Source organism: Mesoplodon mirus (assembly GCF_964341445.2).
Source record: "Mesoplodon mirus genome assembly, chromosome: 16".
Taxonomy (NCBI): domain Eukaryota; kingdom Metazoa; phylum Chordata; class Mammalia; order Artiodactyla; family Ziphiidae; genus Mesoplodon; species Mesoplodon mirus.
In genome coordinates this window covers 32,626,647-32,649,278 of record NC_138992.1, presented here as the reverse complement: position 1 = coordinate 32,649,278, position 22,632 = coordinate 32,626,647, and the positions used below count along the sequence as shown (strand labels likewise).

Genomic DNA, 22,632 nt, shown 5'->3' with positions numbered 1-22,632 from the left:
AGGTGAAGGACAAAAGCATCTGTGTCTTCGAGGCCTTACCAGCACGACAGCATTGCACTTGCAATGGCCTCCTTAGGCTGGTCTGAACAATGGCCAGCCTAAAACTGCAGCCTACCATTTACCTAGATTTTATAGCTTATGACGTACAATTTGCACAATATCTTATTTACTCCTAATCAGAAGAATTAAGTGTCTCTAAATGCTTTTTTGAGGGCAGAGGAGAAAAACCCCAAACTCAAAAACTCTAAAATTAAGACCAAAGGGAGTGTAATGGAATACACAGATTGGTAGTGACTATTAACTTTCTCAGCTATCTTCTGTAATAAATGCAAGAACAATTTTATTCCCTTTAAAAATGGTCTACACTGCTTTCTAATCTATTTGGCCCCCCCCAGAAACGTCTAAATTTGCCTGAAGAAAGAATACCATGTCCCCCAAACCGTTTTATCCATTAACATCCTATTATTCCCATTGGGATTATATAGAATGCTTTTTTGCTACTTTACACAAGCAATGAGGCACCACTGAATACTACTTTTTGCATGCCAAGGGGATACACATACTTTAAAAACTGGTCCCTAAATCAGTGTGTTTTCAATGATAGTTTTATTCGTCTTCGTGGTCAAAGAGCACCAACAACCATTAATAAAAGTTCTGTGAATTTGCTTACATCACAGAATCTTTAAATTACCAAATATTGGTAATTTAAATATTTAAAATTTTAGGCAAAACTTGTCCGTTTAGACAAATCAATTAATTGAATCCCTTTTCTATTCTTAGAAACAAAACATTAAAAGGTATATGTTAATAATTAACTCAATCTGACTTCATCACTAGATCTGCTAATAAAAGCAGCTGGTTAGAAGAGAATTTAGTTTTCTGAAACAGCCTTTAAAATTTTTCCATTAGGCTGATCTATTAATTATAATTGGAGCTGTAGCTAAAATAACTTGATAATATAGCCCACTACAAAAACTACTGCAGCATAGAGCCTAAGAAATTTAAAACATACACAAAACCTTTTCCACAATTAGAGCCCTTCAGTAATCTGAGATACTATTAAGCTTAAGCATTTGTTACGGTATCTTTACAGTGCTCACACATTACACCACACACATATACAAAAGAAAAAATTTTACTATGCAAGCAGCTTATAAAGTTTCCATATACTTAATGAAATGAACTATCTAAAAATTCAGATGGTTACCTGATTTGAAAACCTAGCTCAGAAGCCACCTGAACAGAAATCCTACTGGAGTGCTGGAAGCATAACATGGGTCATGGAATTATACGTTTGGCAGTGCTATGTGCTAAATGTTTTCCATGAAGGCCAGTGTGTTAAATCCTTTGACTTCTAATTTTCCAAACAGTATTGTTCCTCCACAGGAAATATCAGGATTTCAATGTCTAGTATTGCAAACAGCTATTGATATCTAAGGAAATTTCTGGAATGTACAATTTCTCTTGCCACCTTTACTAATTCTAGTCAAGAAACCTTTGGGGCAAGATATCTTTCTGGATTCAAAATTTCTCAGATTTTAGAATGGCAATTTAGTACATATACGTTTAATATATTATTTAATGCTCTCTAGGAGGCAGCAGAATTAGGAATATTAGCACTAAATGGGATAAGTCAAAATAAAAATAGCCTCAAATTAGCTCAGATTCAGGTCAACTTTTTGTTCCCCAATCAGGTTAGGTCACATCAAGGAAGCTATATAATTTTTTTTAACTTTAGGATTTTAGAATTACATGAATAAGGGATTGTGGCTGTAGCTTTATAGCAAAGCACCAAGAACTAAAGTTTCACTTAACATAATATACACTGTACCTGGGCCTAATAAATAAGTCAGTCACTTTGGCTGCCGGAACCTTCAGAATGAAGTGTTAGCATTTTCTATCTGTGCCTATATACACTACACCTCCACAAACAAAAAAAGAGGGGGAAATTATAGACTTTCTGAGTTCTACAATATTAATCATCTTAAAGACTTTTCTCTGAGTTGGCAGAATCATTTATAAATGTATGAGCTCACTAATATGTTTCTCAAGTCTAAGAGGAAACACCAGTAGAAATATAAAATATAATGCAAAGTTAGGTTTCCATTAAAGGGCCTTGGGGCTTCCCTGGTGGCGCAGTGGTTGAGAGTCCGCCTGCCAATGCAGGGGATGCGGGTTCGTGCCCCAGTGGTCCGGGAAGATCCCACATGCCACGGAGCGGCTGGGCCCGTGAGCCATGGCCGCTGAGCCTGCGCGTCCGGAGCCTGTGCTCCGCAACAGGAGAGGCCACAAGAGTGAGAGGCCCGCGTGCCGGGAAAAAAAAAAAAAAGAGACTTGAAATAAAAATCTTACCCTTTAATATGGTCTTGCTTAAAACATGAAGCTTGTTATGAAACTTCCAACGTTGAATCTATTCCCCTCTCAACTATGGAGTCAACTACACCCCACCCAGAAAAGTTTTCTATCTCTAAGCCAACTTGGGAGAAAACATCAGATATGCTGGAAGAATAGATGACTAACAGAAATTAAAGAGATAACTGGCTTGGCACTGAACTGGTGGCAACTGTACTTCTCTTTAATATGCATACAAGCCACTTGGTTAAAATGCAGATTTCTGATTCAGGTTTGGGTGGAGCTGAGAGTCTGCAGTTCTATTCTAGGTTATGCTGATGCTACTGTTCCAAAGACCACACACATTGCATGAACAAAGGGTGATTAAAACCCTCAAAAAAAGAGAAATCATTGTATCAATTTACAATTAAAGGAACTGTTCTAGTTCAACTTCATTTTACAGCTGTGATTTAAAAAATAAGCAATTTGCTCAAATTCACACAGCTAGGAGAAAGCCAGTACGGGAAACCCTCCAGTCTGGATTCCAAGTCAGTAGAACTTTCAAGAATTTGTATTATTTAAACTGTTTTCCCCCTTTCTCTTTAGACTTAAAAAAAGAAGTCTAAAATTGTAATTTGAGGTTAACGGTAAAATGTGTTGAAAAGGTCTGCTTTAACATCCGCTATCCAATTAGACCTCTTTCCTGAAATTTTCTAATGTTACTCCCTCCAAGTCTCTAGCCCACTTAAAGACATTCAAACCTCAACACCAAAACCCAAATTTCAATTGCAAGAAATCTACAAATAATAAAAAAATTTAAATGAACCACACAAATCTAGCAGCACAAGTTCGAACAACAGTTTACTGTGGAACTGCATATTGCACACAGGTTTAAATTCAAAGTTAAATTCATACACAGAAAATCAAGTAGAGTCAAAAACTATCCCTGAAAATCTCTTGGGAAGGTAGCTGGTTGAGAGATAAACGTGTATCATCTCTCAGTAATACCTCTAAAAACAACCAGTTTTTCTACCAGGTGAGTATTATACAAAGTCATTTTGTGAAAAAGAACATAAACTCTTAGAAATTACATTGTATTTGGCAAGATGCTCATAACTAGAAAAACAAGAACTAAGATTCACCTCTTATATCCCATGCTCTGTGGCAGAGGTTTGAGTGGAATGGAGAGCAGAATTTTTTGCCTGAATACTTGAATTCAAGTATTGAATACTTGAATTTTTTACTTGAATACTCCAAATACCTGAATCTAACAAGTTAAATGGTTGAATGGCGTGCTAAACTACTACCCACACCTCATTAAAACACAAACAAAAAACCACCTCTCCAACTTATATTAAAATCTGGAATAGTAAGATTTCCTAAAACTTACCCTGCAGTATGTACTTCGATATAGTAACAAATAAGGATCCAGCCACTAGTAAACAATGCATACAACTGAATCAACTTTAAGGGTAAGTGGGAGAGTTCCCTGGTGGCCTAATGATTATGATTTCAGGCTCTCTCACTGCCATGGCCTGGGTTCAAGCCCTGGTGGGGGAGCTGAGATCCCTCAAGCCACGCAGTTCGGCCAAAATAAAAGGTGGGGGGCGGGGTGGGGCGTAAGTGGTAAATACAATTTCAAGTTTTGAAAAAGACTGAGCAACGAGAACTCTCCTTTACTTCTATTTTGCAAGACCCTCCCTCACCCTCTGCAGATGTGAAAATACTTACATGGACAAGTTAGGAGATGGAACCCCCCTATCATCAGCTAGGTTCCCAAGGTGGCTCAGCGTTGAAGTCGAACTGCTCTCTATACAGCACTTCTCCTAGGCCCTCTGGGTAGTTGTATACTTGGTCAGAAAGTTCGCCCTAAAGAAGAAAATAAAAGTATATAATTCCAGTGGTAAAAAATGTTAGGTGGCGCTTCAAGAAGGTTAAATTGATGTAAAGATTAAGTGCGTGAAGAAGTTTTAGTTTGAAGTGTTTCATTAAAGCACATTACACAAAACGATGTTTTCAAAGGGTTTATCACAGTACCAAGTACTTTTTTATGTAGTGAGCATTTCCAAGCTGCTAGAGTACAGAACTGACAGAATTTGAGGTCATGGTCATCTTACCAAGTTACTCTACCTACTCAGTTTCCAGCCTTCACCGAATTTCATTTTTGCTTTTATTTGTCCTCCAAAACTCAAACTTCTAAGTGGCCTATAATTTTAAGATGTCCAAGTGCCCTCACTAACCTGGTGTGTGTGCAAGATTTTATATGTATATCTAATAGTCTGAAACTACCCACAAGCCTTCTTCTACTCTCCAAATTCTAAGTTCTTCTTTGCTTAAGTGTAAAATCCTACTACATATCAAAAAGAAAAACATTTTGTGACTTAGCTAATACACTAAGTACACACATGAAATAACTTTTGAGACCTGCCTTACATATCTGACAAGTAACCTCTTACGGTTTACCTCCTCCTCATTCCCAACCTAAGTCACTCTATCACTAGGAACAACATATGAATGTGAATGTGCCTGGCATGCTACAAAATGCTAAATAAGTTTTAGAAATGGTTTTTACCTATTATGATTTGACAGGACAGACTTATCACCCCTAACCTAAACAGCTACATCTATACTTCTATTTGTAATTCAGTGATTGCTACCTTAAAGTAATACAACCTGACAGTATCTGCTAGAAGATGGGTGGTAAGAAGGGAACCAGAAAAATAATGAAATTTAGGAATTAGAAGAATCTGAGATTTCAGAAGCACTCTAGACACATCTTAAGCATATCTCATCTCAACCAGGATAGAGGCACCCTTAGGGGAGGTAAAATGTTCTTTCAATCTACTAGGGGTATCCTGCTCACATGCTCAATGACACTTATGGACAATGAGGCAAAAACCCATACTAATATGCAGCAGTGACTATATCACCATGTTAGATTCCAACTAAGTACTCCAAAACAAGGTTCCAATTCTTCCCAAACCAAGGTAATTTTAAAAGTAAATTAAAAGCCGACTCACACTAGAGACAGAGTTTATTCTTAACTGTTCTAAGGAATAGGATAATTATCCTGGCTGAAACATTTTCATCCACCCCCCCCCACCCCGACCCGCTATAGATCAATAGCTATTTTGCTGCTTAATGCAACCCAGGAGCAGTACTGTGAAATGTTGGGAAGATTACACTTCAGACATTCAAGAATGTTCTTCAGAAGGATCTCTAAAATATTTCCACCTAATGAAAAAGATACTAGTAGGAAATGGAGACTCTAAACTTTGAAAGGCACCCTTTAATATAAATAAACGGGGTACAGCGTCATTTACATACAGGATGAACTGAATGTTCATCTGTACAGTCAAGATAAACCATAAGAGGAGGTTAAATAAAAATATGGAGCATTCCCCTGGTGGCTCAGTGGTTGGGAGTCCGCCTGCCAGCACAGGGGACGTCAGTTCGGTCCGGGAAGATCCCACCTGCCGCAGAGCAACTAGGCCCGTGCGCCGTAACTACTGAGCCTGTGCTCTAGAGCCCGCGAGCCACAACTACTGAGCCCGCCTGCCACAACTACTGAAGCCTGCACGCCTAGAGCCCGTGCTCCACAAGAAGAGAAGCCACCGCAATGAGAAGCCCGCGCACAGCGACGATGACTCAACACAGCCAAAAATAAATAAATAAATAAATAAATAAATAAATAAATAAATAAATAAATAAATAAGAAAATAAAAATATGGAAAAATAGAAGGTATAGGGAAAGATAAATTTTTCTCATTTAGAATCGTGTTTCTATCAGTTGGATCATGTACAACACTGCAATCAAATTCCTTAACTGTTTGAAGAGAATGTCCCTTGCTACACTATCTTGGCAGACAGCACAGGGAAAATTAGAGTTAACCGAGTCAGCAGCTGGCCAATAAATCACCAAAAACCTCCCATCACTTTCACAGTAACTACCCAGAAACTTAGTATCCCCCAAACTATCAGTATTTCTCTGAACAACTTACCTTGCTTTTACCAATGACTTTTCAAGTTGTTCTGGGTATTCCTTCCAAAAACCCCAAACCCTAGTCCAATCATGAGAAAAATATCAAACAAACCCAAATTGGGGACACTTTACTGGATATCTGGCCAGTACTTCTCTAGACTGTCAAAGACATGAGAAACTGTCACAAATCAGAGATGACTGGGGAAGACATGACAACTAAATGTAGTGTGGTATCTTGGATTGGCCCCTGGACAGAAAGCACATTAAAAACTGGTGAAATCCAAAGAAAGTGTGGAGTTTAGGTGGTAGTAATGTATCAAAGTCAGTTTCTTAATTTTGACAAATGTACTATGGATACCTCTTACTAATAAGGTAAACTAGGTGAGAAGTACAAAGCAACTCCATGTTATCTTTGTTACTTTTCCAGAGATCCAAAATTATTCCAAAATAAAATTGTTTAAAAAAAAATCAAGCAAGGTATTCACATAATGGACTACTACTCGGCAGTTAAAAGTAACAATTTACTGATGAATGGATGAATATCAAAAATATTCTGAGTTAAAGAACCCTTTTACAAAATACAATGCATACAGTATATATGCCTATGAAAGTTCTAGAATAGGCTTCCATAATAACTAATCTATATGGTTAGTAAAAAGTCAGAACAGTGGTTGCCTCTGTGGGTAGTGAGGGATGGAGTTTGAAGGGGCAAAAGAGAATTTTCTGGGTTTGATGGCAATGTTCTCATCTTTGTTAAAGGTTTGGATTACACAGCTGTATTTCTGTCAAAACTCGTCAAACGGTATACTTAAGATTTGTGCATTCTGCTGTTTTGTGAATTTTACCCTATTAACTCTACTTAATGATATGTGCATACTGAAGTTGGAGGGGTGAAGTGTTCTAATGTCTCTAACTTATTTTGAAATACATAGAAAAAGAAAACTGATGAATGCACAGTGGAATGGCAAATAAAGGAAAACGTTAAGTGTTTACTGAACGTAGGTGAGGGTACAATTCTTTCACTCCCTCTGTATGTTTGACAATTTATAAGTTAAACCTGGGTGGCAGGAGGAACGGCACTGATTATTACTTGATTCCGGGACCTACCATATCACCTATAATCATCAAGAGCCTATCTTTCCTTCTAACTCTTCTGGGCTTATTTGCCTTCAAAACCAGCATCTGTACTCTCCTATGGTTGCAAAATAAATCAAAGGATTGTTAGAGCCTTGCCCTATACTCATTAGCTGTATTTCTGCCAGGCTCGTCCACATCAACCTTTCCTTGATCACACATCAATTCTCTCCCTTAAGTGTCCTCCGGTTCCCACCCAAGCAGGGGGTTCAACGGTGGAAACGCGACGGGACACAAAACATCTTAATGTATCCACGAGGCAACCACAAAAGCCAGTTAAATCTGCTGAAACATCATGGGGCCGTAAACTGTGTTCCCGACCGTTTCAGGTCGCCGAACCAGCAGCTTAGCCTAAGAAACACACGTTCAGGATATACACTGGGGAAGGGTTAAAACAGCACCATTAACTGCCAAAACAGTGCTTGATAAGCCACCCAAGCCTACCGCTCTCTCTGCCCTGGAATCGTGGCGCGGCCGGGAAAACGAAGCCATGGTGACTAATCCTCGGGCTCCAGGAGGTGGCTGGGGTGAGTGAAGGCGACTCGGCCCAATCAGGAGCGCCGCAGGGGGCGGAGCAGCAGCCCCGAGGCTTCCAGAAGGGGCCAAAGGCCTCTCGCTCGCTACCTGACACCGGGGCTTCCCCGCCGCCTGGCCCCTTGCGGCGTCAACTTTCCTCCAGCAGAGGGGGGCCGCACTCCCCGCACCCTCGAGCACCCGTCCTCCTCCGGCAGCTGTCACAGGAGGCCGGCGCCGGGCCCGCCCCGCTCCATTCATAACCTAAGGCCGCGGCGGTTGCAACCGGTCGCGCTCCCGCCAGGCTCCCGGAGGCGAAGGCGCGGCGCCGCTCAGGGTCTGGCGGCGGGACCAAGGCCCCTCAGGGTTGCAGCCAGTCCCCCTCCCCGGAAACAGCAATGCACCACGGGAGCGGGGTGGGGGCCGCACGCCGCCCGGAGGCGCCGCCGACCCCCGGCGGCGAGACCCCCGCGCGCGCCCCACACACACACGCCCCCTCGCCCCAACAGCAGCTGCTCGGGCTCGGCCCGGCGGCCAGCGGCCTCCCGCCGCCCCAGCCCGCCGCGCCGCCGCCACCGCGGAAGCACCGGCAGCCGCCACACACGCCGCCATCCGCCATGTTCGAGGCGGCCGGCCGCGGGGCGCTGCGAGGACGCCGGCCGGGCGGCGGGGCCCAGCCCCAGGCACCCGGCAGCACCCCGAGGCCGGCCCCGCGCCCCGGCCCCGGCCGCGCCCCTCGGGTCGGTACTCACGTGAGATAACGGCCCAAAGAGTCGGGTAAAGCGTCTTCTCTTTTTAGGCGGAATTTTTAAAGAGGGATGTGGTTACCTTGAGCAGAAATACCCAAGGCGGCCTGGGCCATAGGCTGCGGGGACGACGTGGGGGGAAAAGCGCGGCACCGACACCAGCTGTGCAGCAGTGGCGGCGGCGGCCGAAGGAGAGAAATAGAACAACAGCGCGGGCAGAAGAAGAAAGGCGAGGGCTGGGTGCAGAGAGGATTCAGCCTCGTCACACCGCAGAGCAGAGAGCGAGAAAGGATGAGAAGAGGCAGAGAAGGCGAAGAAACGAAACACTGCAACCGAGCGAAGAGCCAGAGAGTGTGAGAAGGCGGCGCCAGAGACGCCATTATTTATAGAAAGGGGGCGGGGTCTAGTGATGTCACGGCGGCCGGGTCGCCGCGGGAGCCGGGCGGAGCGGGGCTGCGGCCCGGAGAGAAGGGAGGGGGCGGAAGAGAAACGGGTACGGCGCGGAGGGAGAGAAAGGGGGTGGGGCCGGGCAACCCCGCGATGCAGGTGCCGGTCGTCCGGTAGCTTCCCGCCCTCGGCAGCTTCCGCGCCCGTGGAAGACCGCCGCGCGGACGTGGGCGGGCGGGGGATAAGGGAGGTGGCTCCGGCAGAACGCTGCATCGCCCGCGCCCCCGCCGCCTGGGCGCCTGCGCTCACGCCCGAGGCGGGCCCGGGCGCTTTAGGAACTGCGCCGAGCGCAGTCCGGGGCCATGGGCTGCGCGACGCGAGCACTGCCTGGAGAGGGTGAAAGGGAGGTCCGTGCCAGCCACCCCGGAGACTCCCCCGCCTCGAGAGCCTCCGCTTTGGAGGGCTCTGTAGGCTGCGCCTGGGGACTGCCCTCCCAGGGTGAAGCTCCAGTCCCCGCGGGATGCAGCGCTCCTTTTAGGAAGCGAGGTCCTAATGGCCAGGACGGCTCGGCCCAGTGTTCGGGTGGTTGCAGAGGCTCGTGACCGCGTGGAAATGTCCCCGTGCTCGCACGTTGCAGTGTGGTGCAGTAGGAATTTTTTTTTTAATTAGTGGCATTTATGTCTTCCTTTTTAAAAGAGTTGGTGCAGTCAGACCCAGTCCTTATTAACGAAGGACCAGTGTCGGAGAGGGCATTACCGACGTTACAAGGGCACATTACTTTAACCCCCTACGTCTCGTTGCGCGGTCATTTGAATTTCACTACTCCATAACAAACTTATTTTTACTGGCGAACCTAGGACGACCTGCATGGCTTTTAATTCTCATCTTTTAAAAATGTCTTCGCGCTACTCATCAGAAACCCTGAGTCCTCCCGTGCTATTGCCTTGCAACTCAGACTCAATGAAATATGTACTGACACACCCCTCCAAAATCTTTGAGATAAAGACCCAGACTTTTTTCCTCTGGTACTTCCCGACGGTCTGTTTACTTTGTGAGCTGCACTGTGGTTGATTACTAAATCATGAGATAAGAAAGTAAGAGAGAGAACATTCCTGAGTAGAACGGTAGCAACGCTGAAATGTAGGCTCTGGGATGAAAGTATTAGGTAGAAATCAGGAGCTGTGGACTCTTCCTGATTTCATATCTCCATATTTCACTGTGCTGTCTCTTGATTTTCTCTTTCATTCCATAAAAATTCTTTTCGCTTCAGAACATTTATAAGCACAGCACTTTACTAGACCCCCTCCCGGGTGGAGGGAGGAGGGCTAGAAATGAATATCCCACTTGAAATCTTGCTTACAATCTAGCAGGGGAAATAAAACAACTACACAAAATAACTAAATTGTTGCCAGATAGATAAAATGTTGCGTGGAACCTAGTGGAAGTGGGAAATGATCGCAGCTAAGTGAGAGAAAGGCTGGTGGGGAAAGGTAGAGATAGATTTTGAGAGCAGACATTCCAGACATGGGAAATAAGTGATTTTGAGAGCAGGTATTCCAGGCAAGGGAACTATGTGAGAGAAGGCACAGAAATGGGCCAGTTCAGAGAACTGTGAGTGACCTTTGTGATTCCAACTTAGGCCATCGTGTTGCAAATGAGATGGAAAAGGTGGGTTAGGGTGAGATCAAGAAGGGATCAGAGCTTGGACTTCATTCTGGAACCATTTAATCACGGACATGATATACTCAAAGATTTTTAAAAGATTACTCTGGCATCAGTGGAATTGAAAACAAAATGTGGAAGAGGGAAACAGTGAAGGATACTCTTATAGCAGTTAAGAAGAGTACCAGGAGGTTCAGAATAGATGGGAGGGAAAAGTCAAAGAAAGAGTAGAGGTAATCTTGAACGTCAAGGGAAAGGAGAAGTTGTCAAATGATTTGGAGATATGAAACTAATCAACAGGGAGAATTCTGGAATCATGAACAGAGATAGAAATAGAATGACCTAGTTCGGAGGGAAGACTATGAGCCTTCCTTGAGCATAGTTTGAGCTGTTGATGAGATATCCATGTAAAAATGGTCCAGGGTTTCCCTGGTGGCGCAGTGGTTGAGAGTCCACCTGCCGATGCAGGGGACAAGGGTTCGTGCCCCGGTCCGGGAAGATCCCACATGCCGCGGAGCGGCTGGGCCCGTGAGCCATGGCGGCTGAGCCTGCACGTCCGGAGCCGTGTTCCGCAACGGGAGAGGCCACAACGGTGAGAGGCCTGCGTACCGCAAAAAAAAAAAAAAAAAAAGGTCCAAAAGCCCCTGGAAATAGGGAGATCTGGAGCCCTTTTGGCTGTGAATTGAGAAGCCTCTCCTACAGACATGATAATTAAGGAAATGTTAAGGTCTACAGGAAAAGGGATATAAGCACACGACCTAGAGAAATGCCAGAGAGAAGACAGGCCAGTAAGGAGGACCAGCCAGAGGAGTTGGAGGAGAATCACAGTAGTACGATGTCAAGCCATTCAAGGAAGGTGTTTCAAGATGGAATGAATGATCAGGATGTCATATCCCTGAAACGGCTGAAAGGGGGTTCTGATTTAGGAAAATGGCAAGTCATCGGTAAACTCCAAACTCAGGTTAAGAAGTCTGGATTTTTAACACAAAAACGTTTCAACCATGGGAGTGATTTGAATTTTAGAAAAGGGGAGAGTGTAGGGGTGGGAAGAAAAAGGACTATACATGTGTGGCAGGGAGAACACTTGGAAAGCTATTATAAGGATCCAGTAAGGAGAATGATAAGGGCCTGAAAACAAGTTATGTGTGACCTTTAACTGTACTTCAGTGGAGTGGGAGGCACAGACACATGGCAGAGGTTCCAGTGGGGAGCAGCTGAAGTGAAGTCAGTGAATGTCCACTCTTTCAACTGGATTGGACCCTAATCCAACATCATTTATACAATGAAGCAACCCAACAATTTATCATTCAAACTATGTGCCCTCACAATTAGTATTTGTGTATTCAAATCTAAATAATGCTAGCTTTTAATGAATACAATAGAGCCTTAAAAACTATTTCAATGAACTAGACAACATAGTATGTAACTTTAACAGAATGATAGCTGCCTAATGAGAACAGCATATTTAATTGTGTTTCGGGTTTGAGGTTTGGGGTTTTTTTGCCAAGTCAGGTTACACATACACAAAAACACAGGTAGCGACAGAGAAATTATTATCATTAAATAGAGAGCCTTAAGATAAAATGATATAACACCATTCACACTTAGATCATACTGGTCTGTTGATGCAAAGTTGTGTGCCTTTGTGCCAGTAGATGTAAAAGACTGAATGAATTAGATTGTTGATAAAGACAAGTCACTCAAAAAACAATAGGTAACCCTAAAATTACTAGCCTGTAATAGAAATATCTTGTAGTCACATATATAAATGTGACAGAATAAAGAGTCCAGTGGTAACTGAGAGTGAAAATCCTAATTTAATGGGAATGTTTAAAGAGAGCTTAATAAGAGTTTCTATTGCTAAGGTACACTCTTAGAGTACGCCTTATTATGTAGAAAAGCAAAATATATAGATTTCGAATAGTTAAAACATTCACACTTTAATATGTTATGATATTTCAGTTGTCTACATCTTTTTGTGCACTAATAATATTCGAAAAAGCTAACTTGCTTATCAAGAATCTGGTGCTATGTCTTTTACGGACAGGTAAAAATGAGTAATTACTCACTTGCTCTGTAAATTACTTTGCTGAGCACAGAGTTCAGATTATACACCATTCTCTCTTTGAACAGAATTGATATAAGGTGCTATCCTTTATTTGCTAAGAATCTGTTGTTATAATCTTTTAGAGTCGTAATTCCTTTACCTAGGTTGATTTTCACCTCAGATGAGGAATCACTTAATTTGGAAGGAGACTTTTTATTGTCATATTTAATTTTTATTTTCTCACGAAATGTAGGGATCAGGTCAGCAGGGGTTATGTGGCATTCCAGTCCAGGTGCCCTGCATCGCAGCACTGATTTGAAATCACTCATGTCCATCACCCATATCTTTGTCCACAGGACAATTTGGACTGTAGAATGGTATGCCTGGCAAGCAAAGGGTGAGAGAGCCCAGATACAAACCCAGTTTGAGGGAAAATAATTTTTTTCTATTTTCATTGCAGTGGTTGTGTATGTCATTAGATATGGGTCAGCATATCTCTCAAGTGATTTGGATGGTTTCTAAGATAAGCACGTCATAAGCAATACACTGACGTCTTTTATTGCTTCAAGAAATAACAAATTACTCACTGTTAATTTAAGAGGACTGTTTTTGAAACCTATGTAAAAGGGCAAAGCAATAATCCAGTTTTACAAATTAAATGTAACATGCAAGTATTCCCTGGTGCTCCAGTGATTAGGACTTCAAGCTTCCACTGCAGGGGTCACGAGTTCGATCCCTGGTCAGGGAACTAAGATCCCACATGCCACACAGCTTGGCCAATAAATAAATAAATAAATAAATAAATAAAAATTTAAAAAAGAAATGTAACATACATGACTAGAATAATCAATGGACGTGACCCATGAGTTTACTCCCTCATATCTTTCTCTAATCCTTGGAAGTTAGGAAATCCTTGGAAAATTAATCTCATTTTCACTTTGCTGTCAGGCATTATCTGATAAGTGTTTTGTTTGTTGGGTAATACATAGCAAGATAAGCTTGTATCTCTCTGTCTCAAAACAACTTCCTGGCAGACATCCTAAACTTTTTGGTTAAGGGCATATAGAAGACAGGAGCTCTTGGGCTTCCCTGGTGGCGCGGTGGTTGAGTGTCCCCCTGCCGATGCAGGGGACAAGAGTTCGTGCCCCGGTCCGGGAAGATCCCACATGCCGCGGAGTGGCTGGGCCTGTGAGCCATGGCCGCTGAGCCTGAGCCTGCGTGTCCGGAGCCTGTGCTCCGCAACGGGAGAGGCCACAGCAGTGAGAGGCCCGAGTACCGCAAAAAAAAAAAAAAAAAAAAAAAGGAGCTCTGAAATCTATTCTTGTCCAGTTTGAATTATGATTTACTCTATTTTTAAAAATAAATAACGTAGCCTAGGTGCTGTCACCTGAGCACCTAAATGATTATTAATAAGTAACTGCGGGCTACATTTTATTTAATGAGAATTTTTTGTTACTTTGTCATTTAACTTGAAGTTTTGCAAGTTCTCGGATAAACATTTATATCAATCTAAATTTGCTTTACCTAATACTAACTAAAAGGAGAAAAGGCCATGCAGTAAAGACAATAAAAGATTAGTTCCTTCTTTTTTTTTAAAATAAATAAATTTATTTATTTATTTATTTATGGCTGTGTTGGGTCTTCATTGCTGGGTGTGGGCCTTCTCTAGTTGTGGCGAGTGGAGGCTTCTCATTGTCGTGGCTTCTCCTGTTGCAGAGCATGGGCTCTAGGCACGCAGGCTTCAGCAGTTGTGGCACGTGGGCTCAGTAGTTGTGGCTTGCGGGCTCTAGAGCTCAGGCTCAGTGGTCGTGGCACATGGGCCCACCTGCTCCGCGGCATGTGGGATCCTCCCGGGCCAGGGATCGAACCCGTGTCCCCTGCATTGGCAGGCAGATTCCCAACCACTGCGCCACCAGGGAAGCCCTAGTTCCTTCTTTACTTAAATAGGGAGAAGAAACATAAATGACTTGATTTCACAAAAGTAGTATTTTTGTGTCATTCAACCATCTGTAACAACAGTAGTTTGAGAATCTTCATTTCATCTAGGTCCTACTTGTCTAAATCACTTAATTCTAAGCCACCTCCATTGCTTTTATTTGTTTGTTTGTTTGTTTGTTTAATTTTTTTGGCCGTGCAGTATGCAGGATACTAGTTCCCTGACCAGGGATCGAACCCGTGACCCCCGCAGTGGAAGCTCAGAGTCCTAACCAGTAGATAGCCAGGGAATTCCCCTCCATTGCTTTTAGAAAATGTATTCCTCATTCCTTTGGGAGAACATCTCCCCTCCCATACCCTGAGTTCTGCTGGGAACTGCTACTTTCTCAACCTTCTGCCTCGCTGGGACAAAGTAACCAGTTTAAAGGTTGACAACTTCTCACCCTCTCTTGGGGGCAGAGGCAGCTCAATAAGGATTGGCACGTATTTGATTCAGACCTTGGTTGGAGGGAGGAGGAATGGACGAGGGAATCATTTTTTCTATGGCTCAAGTCATGACAATATGAGCCAGGAGCTGCTGCCATAAGAGTCCCAGTAGAAAGCTGTGTGAGAAAATGAAGCCACTGCTCATCATGAAGAAGGGATAGTCAGCATTCTAGTTGTCCCATTTTTCTTGCTCTTCAGTTATGCCAACAGAAAAATTCATTTTTCTTACTTAAGTTTTTAGTTCCAACTAGCTTTCTGTTACTTGCTACTAAGAATCAAAGCCTACACAAGAGAGTGAAATGAAAAGACCTTCATTTAGGTTAAAAAAATCAATTGCACGGGAATTCCCGGGCGGTCTAGTGGTTACTGCTTTCACTGCCATGGCCCTGGTTCAATCCCTGGTAGGGGAACTAAGATCCCACAAACCGTCTGACCAGCCAAAAAAAAAAAAAAAAAAAATCAATAGCACAAGTACAAGACAGGAGAGACCTATTGTTCATTAATTGTCTAAATAGTACCTAGAGAAGGTAGTTGGCCACAGGCTTGCCATGAACTGATAAGGCATGTGTGGAATTGCTAAAAACCAAAACCAAAACAAAAAAAAACTTGAATGCAATGATTTTGAACATTCAATAAATTAATGCATTAACAGAAGTACAGGTTAGAAGGGAAGTAGTGGTTTGGTTTACTGTTTTGGTCAGAAACCAACCAACAGAAAAAGTAACTTTTTTTGGGGAAATTTTTATTGTTGTAAAGTTCTAGGTAGTACATTGTACAGGAGAATGAAAACGAGATAGTTTGGAGGATGATAGCCATAAAGGTGAGGAGGTCTAGAAACAACATATTATTAGGAGTGATAAAAATATTAGAGATAAATTGGGGAGAAAAAAACACAGGGAAAATGAAAAAAAGGTAAAAGCAAAAGCTACGATTTTTTATATACCAAGTGCCAGGCACTAATGCTAAAGCCCCTTATATTATTATTTAATTCTTCAGTAAGCTTGTCAGGTAGGTCTTACTATGTCCATTTTACAAATGAAAAAACAGAAGTACAGTGAGGTTATGTAACTTGCTCAAGGTCACCCAGCTAAAAAAGAAAAGGTCCAGATTCATGTCCAAAGATGTCTAATGCCCAAGACCCAGCTTCAAGCCCCTCAACTATATTGCCTCTTTGGACTCACCTATAGACTATGTCAAGCTCTACAATTGGACAAGAGAAACTACAGTGTCAGTCCAGACAGCAGAGCTAGGACCAGTGGGTTTCCTTGGCTAGATGTGCTATCTCATTCCTCCCCTTGAGTTTCCACAAGGTTTGGTTTGTGCCTTTCTATAGCCCCTTTAATTTCTTGTCTTATGTTATTGTAATTATTGTCTGAACTTTGTGAAAAGTTCACAAAGCTTCTTTATGGCGAGGATTTTATTCTTATTTTTTTAATCTGATGGAACACTCAGCACAGTGCCTTGCACATAGACCTCTGATTACTTCCTAACAGCATAGTAACTGACAGTGCCCTAGGATGTCTTGTGGAGCAGAAAGCTATCAATATCTTGTCACTGGACTCACTCAGAGATACAGAGGGTATTTCTGCCCTGGGAGGATGTTGGAGAAGAGGGACCTCTTAGACACTTTCCTTACTTAATCACAAAGTGAAGGTGAAACATATTCATTACTATTCATTAAATATTATTTTTTAAAACCAGGAAAATTTAGCATTATTTTAACTTTAAATGTGATGATTACATATTAACATGTGAAGTTCTATTTCTTTATAATGCATTATTTACTCATACTAAAATTAGATGCATTTTATCTGTGATTAGCCATTATTGATTCCTCCTCCTCCCCAAGGAAATCAATAGCCTACAGTAGGAAAAAAAAAAAAGAAAAAGAAAGAAAAGAAAATGCCTCTAATTTGAGAGAACTGAATAGTGCTTGTTTGTTTGTTTGTTTTAATTTTAAATGGTAGTCATAAAAATGGAGATAAGCTATCCAAGAAAAACTGGGGTGTTTTATGTTTACTTGTGTGCCTATTTACCAAGAAAAGAGTGTGTGCTTTTCAAAGAAAGTGAAGAAATAGAAAATGAGGGACGCTATAATAGGATAACATTAAGAATGCTGTAAAAGAAAGAAGTCTCAGTCTTTGTTCTTTGTACACAAAAACAATGGTGCTTAACAACATATTTGATTCCTAAGTCAAAGTTCCAGCTGCCAGCAGCAGCCCTTGAGTGGGAGATGATTTAACACAGAGGGTCTGTGTTGTGGCATGCCTCTTACTTCCCAGGCACCGTACCCACTGGCAGCAGTTACATGACTATCAAGCCCTGGGATCCAACTTTTGGTTGCTAATACCACAGTAAAATGAAGAACCAAACCTTATAGTTGTTAGAGAACAATGGTCAGAAAATCAAAATCAATATTCTTCCAAATATGATGAGCTGGCATTACTCAGGGCCTCCTGTCACTTCTTGTTCTGCCTTGTGGTTGCTTAGACCTGGGGGAGTTAGGTTAGACTGGGCCAAAGCCTGAGTGATCAGACAGCTCCAAAGAGTAACTCAGACTTACAGGGAAGAAATGGGACGGCCCATTCTACAGTGAGAGCCCTAGTCATGAGGAGAGAAGCCCTTAGAGAAGCTCCTCAATATTCTGTCATTTTTGACACTTTGGGAAACTGCCAAACCAGCTTACTTGAAGTTCAGCCATACTCATAATCCTACGCATCCAGAATACTGAATGTATGGGTGAGGAAAGCAAGAAGGTACTAGAATGTGTGTCAGCTATGGGGGCCTACAAAACTCACAGAATTAGTAAAATCAACAATGAAAAATAAAACTAGAATTTCAGCTTTATCGTACTAGAGTAATAGCACTGAAAATGGGAGAATAGCCTTTGTGTTTTTCCTAAGTACATTCTAAATTGTAATCTTAAATTTCTGAATTACTTCATGCAAGTTTTTAGTTGATCAGTGTGCTCATAAAATATTTTTAGAAAACAGATGAAACTTAGGAGTGCTAATTTAGTAAAATGGGTTTCAAGATCTTGTAGACTATGTTAAACTATTAGGATTTCTAAAGATATATTTGAAATCAAATGATAAAATCCCGTGAATCGCTCAATGTTTCACATTTTGATAAGATTGGAGACTTTTCAAATTAGGAAATATTTTCTTCATGCCTTCCATATTTCCACTCAACTTTAAAATCAGTACCTAAGAACTCCACAGTCCAAATTATAATCGTTGGATAAACTTTTAACTTGGCCATCTTGTCTCCTGATAAGCTCCTGTTTATCCGTTAAGAATCAATGCAAGCGGGACTTCCCTGGTGGTCCAGTGGTTAAGAATCTGCCTTCCAGTCTGCCTTCCAGGGGACTCGGGTTCCATCCCTGGTCAGGGAACTAAGATCCCATGTGCCACAGGGCTACTGAGCCCACGTACCGCAACTACAGAGCCCACCCGCTCTGGAGCCCATGCCCCGAAAGGAAAGATCCCATGTGAGGCAACTAAGACCAACACAGTGCAAGCATAATTTCCTCTCTTGAAATTTCTACGACTTTTCCCTCTAGGTAAAATTGCCTTCTTTGTGCCCCACCTGTGCCTGCGCCCACCTCAGTGGATTCAATATTTATTAAGTTGCCAATTTAAGTGAACTAGCTACAAAAGTAATGAGTATGAGTGTCTAAGAATATAACTGTTAGATATTATGTCAGGCAGTTGCTAAAATGGCCTCCAATAATCCTGCCCCCTAGTATTCACACCCTTATGTAACCCTTTCCCCTTGACTTGCTTCTAATGAATAGAATTTGGCAAAAGTGATATGTTACCTCTGAGATTCAGTTGTATGAGACCGGGGCCCTCTCTCATTCACTCACTTTCAGAGAGAAGACAGCTGCCATGTTCTAAGTGCCCTTATGGAGAAGCTTACATGGTAAGGTACCAATGTCTCCAGCCAACAGCCAGGGAGCAGAGGCTGCTTCCAAGCTCACTCAAAGCTTGGAAGCAGATTCCCCAACCACACCCCACCCCGACCCTGGCACGCCTTGATATGACTGCAGTCTGAGACCCAGAGAAGGTCAATAAGTTGTCAAGTTCCTATAGCTAACAAACAGCAAAGCCAAAATTCCTGTCTCTTTTCTGCCTCTTGATTCAATTCTCTGCTGTCTCCTCCTATGGCTTTTTCCTCTTCTCACTGTTTCCTCTCCCTTGGATAATTCATCCATTCCTACAGTTATTTGACAAGACGATTCCTATGACTCCAAAATGGATATCACTAGTTTTGATCTGTCGTTAAAGTAGAGCTCTGAATGGCCAACTGCCTCTAGGACATCTCTTCTAGGATGTCATGTGTTATCTCAAATTCAAGATTTCTTTATCTATATAACATGATACTTAGTTGTTCCACGGTTAGATGCAAAGTCTCACTTAGCTGTCAGATTCAAATGAATCTAGGTCCCAAACTAAATTCATCACTGTCCACTCCTTCCCCCTAAACTGATCCTCCTCTTTCAGGTCTCCCCTGCCCATGCTTGATATAACTCTCAGCCAGGTTCAAATTTTTGAAAAATTTTAATCCCTTCTTTTCTTTATATCTCCCACATATAAACCAAGTTCCATTTGTTTTTATTTTGAAATTATCATTTTTTCTCCTCCCTAGTCCAATCCTATACCACATCATGTTTGGATAGTTGCAAAATCTGTGGCAAGCCCAATTTTTCCTGCCCCGATCCACTTAGCATGGATATTTCTGATACTAATCTTCCTTAAATGCTGTTTTCATATCCTTCCACTGGTAAAAACCTATAATGAAGCTTTGTTTCTTACAAATCATATCTTTTTTTAACATCTTTATTGGAGTATAATTGCTTTACAATGGTGTGTTAGTTTCTGCTTTATAACAAAGTGAATCAGCTATATGTGTATATATATATCCCCATATCCCCTCCCTCTTGTGTCTCCCTCCCACCCTCCCTACCCCACCCCTCTAGGTGGTCAAAAGTAGACTGCCTATTTTCTCTTCATTTGTTTGGTCTGGTGGGTTTTTACCTTCCTCCTTCATCTGCTGTGTGTTTCTCTGTCTTCTCATTTTCCTTAACTTACTGTGTTTGGGGTCTCCTTTTCGCAGGCTGCAGGTTCGTAGTTCCCGTTGTTTTTGGTGTCTGCCTCCAGTAGCTAAAGCTGATTCAGTGGGTTGTGTAGGCTTCCTGGTGGAGGGGACTGGTGCCTGTGTTCTGGTGGATGAGGCTGGATCTTGTCTTTCTGGTGGGCAGTACTGCGTCCAGTGGTGTGTTTTGGGGTGTCTGAGGCCTTATTATGATTTTAGGCAGCCTCTCTGCTAATGGGTGGGGTTGTGTTCCTGTCTTGCTAGTTGTTTGACATAGTGTGTCCAGCACTGTAGCTTGCTGGTCGTTGAGTGGAGCTGGGTCTTAGCGCTGAGATGGAGATCTATGGGAGAGTTTTCGCCATTTGATATTCTGTGGAGCTGGGAGCTCTCTGGTGGACAATGTCCTGCACTCGGCTCTCCCACCTCAGAGGCTCAGGCGTGACACCCGGTCAGAGCACCAAGACCCTGTCAGCCACACGGCTGCTAGTGTTGGAGGGTCTCCTGCAGAGGTGGGAGGTGGCTCTGGCTCACTGTGGGGACAAGGACACTGGCAGCAGAAGTTCTGGGAAGTACTCCTTGGCGTGAAGCCTCCCAGAGTCCGTCCACAAATCATGTCTTGACTCCTCTGCTGGCTTATAAGGCTCTTCAGACTCCAGCCCCACCCTTGGGAGCCAGCCTTCTAAACCCCCATACAAACCTTCAGCTTCGGTTTGTCTGGTTTGCTCGTGGGCCCTCGAGTTATCTGGTGATCGTGTCTGCCTCAGGGACTTTGTACTATTGTTTTATTGTCTACCCAAATTCTACTGTCCGAAGTCCCAGCTGAAGTCCAATATCCTGTTTGAATCCCAGGAGGCCTGTCCCACTGTTACTAAACTTGACATCACAGGTCTTTCTGGGCCTTTAAGGCCACTATGACTCACTGAACTACTCTATTCCCATTCCATATAAGTGCCAAAATGTGAGTGCCTCTGGTCATCCATCTTATCCTGTACACTGGTCCCCAAACTGCCTTGTGCCTTCCCACACGCATTCCCCAGCTGCTCCTTTCCTTCTCACACTTTTCTGTTTTCTCTGGAACCCCCATTCCGTGGTGAACAAATCCTTCCACATCCCCAGTCTGTTTCCCATTCCTTGCCGTAACTGAAACCTGGCTATCGTCTTTAATTGAGGGGTGTTTACTCTAACAAGCCTCACATGCTTCAGGGTTGGAAGGCAGGATTGGCCATTTCCCAGCTCCACAATATTACTGCCAGACCATTACTCTGAAAATAAATAGGAGATTAAGTCAGCTGGCCTGCCCACGCCCTATCCATGCCTGTATCATCTGACACCTTGCTGCCACTCCCACGACGATTAAAAAAAAAGGCACTTAGGTCATTCATTGTCCTCCTTTCCTAAGTTAAAGTTCCTGTATTATAGCTTTAAAACAACTTTCATTATTCTTTCTCCTTAAAAAGATACTATAGTAATAAAATTCGCCTATAATCTCAGCTATCCCCACCCCACTCCAGTGATGGCCACCATCCCTAACTGGACATGTATCCTTCTGAAGTTGCAGTCTTGAATCTCCTTGTGAAGTCAGTGTCTTTAGAGATAAGCTTTGGGTCACCTTAGCCATTTTTACTGCTCAACTCCAGGGGCCCTCACCTGCCCTAAACTATTCAGTATTGGGGTCTTTAATCCCAACATTCCTCCCTCTGATCGCAACCTCCTTTACCTTCCAGCAGCCTCATGCCATCCCCATACCTGCTCTTCAGGTATAATTGCCCAATTTTTTTTTTTAAATCAAGCTGAAATTCACAAAATGTATAATTAACCATTTTACAGTATAAATTCTGTGACATTTAGTGCATTCAAAATGCTGTGTAAATACTACCCAATCTGTAGATTCAAACGTGATTGCTATCAAAATCTCCATGGCTTTTTTTGCAGAAATAGAAAAACCCATCCTAAAATTCAAATGGAATCTCAAGAGAATAGCCAAAGCAACCTTGAAAAAGAACAAAATCGGAAGACTCATACTTCTTAATTTCAAAACTTACTACAAAGGTGTAGTAATCAAAACAATATGGTACTGTCATAGGACAGACATATGGACCACTGGAAGCTAATAGAGAGCCTAGAAATAAACCCTGAATATACGGTCAAACGCTTTTTAACAAAGGTGCTAAGACCATTCAATGAGGAAAAGACAGTCTTTTTAACAAACAGTGCTGGGAAAACTGTATATCCACATGCAAAAGAATGAAGTTGGACCTTACTTTACGTCATATACAAAAATCAGCTCAAGCTCTCTCTGCCAGCCGTTCAAG

The 22,632-nt window shown here is 42.6% G+C and overlaps 1 protein-coding gene across 4 annotated transcripts in view; it reads right to left on the bottom strand.

Annotated features, from left to right (window-relative positions):
- The window catches only part of AZIN1 (antizyme inhibitor 1), a 31,562-nt gene extending 22,514 nt beyond the window's left edge, over window positions 1-9,048 (bottom strand). For all 4 annotated transcript variants that reach the window (XM_082600971.1, XM_082600970.1, XM_082600969.1 and 1 more), the window contains exons 1-2: window positions 8,713-9,048; window positions 4,063-4,200 (exon numbers count right to left, since the gene is read on the bottom strand). The gene's annotated coding sequence lies outside the window, so the exon portion shown is untranslated. The remainder of the gene's footprint in view (window positions 1-4,062; window positions 4,201-8,712) is intronic.
- Between the last annotated feature and the right edge of the window lie 13,584 nt (window positions 9,049-22,632).